General features: G+C 33.8%; 1 non-coding gene across 1 annotated transcript; it reads left to right on the top strand.

Moving 5' to 3' along the window:
• The first annotated feature begins 922 nt into the window (after positions 1-922).
• LOC122484535 lies at positions 923-1033 on the top strand. Its single transcript, XR_006297603.1, has one exon. It is a non-coding gene; the product is annotated as a U6 spliceosomal RNA (small nuclear RNA).
• The last annotated feature ends 436 nt before the right edge of the window (positions 1034-1469 follow it).

Raw genomic sequence — 1469 nt, 5'->3', positions numbered from 1 at the left:
GGATGATTAACTTATCAATCAGGCTGAAACAGATAATATTTTTTACCACATACGCAGAGATTTAGGCTTCTCCTTATTCTTTAGTCATGGATAAGAGAAACTTAATGAACCTTAGGGTGTTTTATTAACAATTAAACACAACAACATGATTGAAGTAATGTACCAAAACCTTGCGAAAGGAATATGCATTTACAAAACATGTAGCTGAAGACTCTTCCAGCTTTGTAATCACTTTCAAATTTTTTCCCCCCTACATTCTTTTCACCATCATAACAACCCATATCCACAAATAAGCATTATCCATAAATACTCATTTGTGGCATGAGTATAGTTACAGTAATTACCTAATGATATCGGTAGGATCATAAGTGAGAAGCTACTTGTAAAACATACTGTCATATACATGATAATTAGTATATATCGTACTAATTATTATAGATAGTATTGGTCCAAATTTTTTCGTTAAAAATGTACAATTTAATTTTACCTATTTAAAGGTTTAATTTCTCTTTTTGCCTAGTTCAAATTATTTATGACATTAATAATGCTTTAAGAATATATCATTTAGGGGTATAGGCTTTAAATAACTGAGTATTTTATGTCATAAAAGAATTTATAAGAAGAATATCAAGTAGTTCACAGAATTGACAGAAGTCTTGGTGAGCCAGGTGTGAAAAGGGCGATGGATCAAGGAAGGATGGGTTATTTTGAAGTCTGCCAAGACAAGATCACAGAAAGAGTTTGATTAAGAATACCAACACTGGACACTTATTACTGGGCAATTGCATTGTTATGCCATTTTTTCAGAATTCAAAATCCTTGAATTTATGTATAACATGTTTGTTTTCTATATCACTGGTTTTCAGATTTGGTTGAACAATGGACTCACCGGGTGGGGTTATGTTAAAAACACTGATGTCTAGTGCTCACTTCAGGAGCACATATACTAAAATTGGAGTGATATAGAGAAGATTAGCATGGCCCCTCCCTGCGCAAGGATGGCATGCAAAATCATGAAGCATTGAAAAAAAGGAAAACAAATACTGTTGTGTAGGTCTGATTCTTAGAGCTAATTTTATTGTCACAGAGTACAGCCTGGGCAATGGGATTTTTTTAAAACTCCTTAGATGATTCTAATGTGTAGTACAATTCTATAATTACTGTTGCAGTGGTAGTGTCCATTTGCTTAAGGAATAGCTGAAATACTCAAATGACTCCTACCTATATTATATGTTAATTAGTTAATTGGTTAATATATTATTTTTTAAATGATTCATGTGTTTTAGAAAGTTTTGGGTTTATTATTTTTTTAATTATTTATTTTTGAGAGGAGAGTGTGAGTGTGGAAGGGGCAGAGAAGGAGAAGGAGACAGAGGCTCTGAAGCAGGCTCTGCACTGACAGCAGAGAGCCTGATGTGGGGCTCCAACTCACAAACCGTGAGATCATGACCTGAATCGCAATCAAGAGT

The sequence above is a fragment of the Prionailurus bengalensis genome, chromosome D1, assembly GCF_016509475.1.
Source record: "Prionailurus bengalensis isolate Pbe53 chromosome D1, Fcat_Pben_1.1_paternal_pri, whole genome shotgun sequence".
NCBI classification, from domain to species: domain Eukaryota; kingdom Metazoa; phylum Chordata; class Mammalia; order Carnivora; family Felidae; genus Prionailurus; species Prionailurus bengalensis.
Note: the sequence above shows the minus strand (reverse complement) of the source record. Positions and strands in the feature narration are given on the sequence as shown.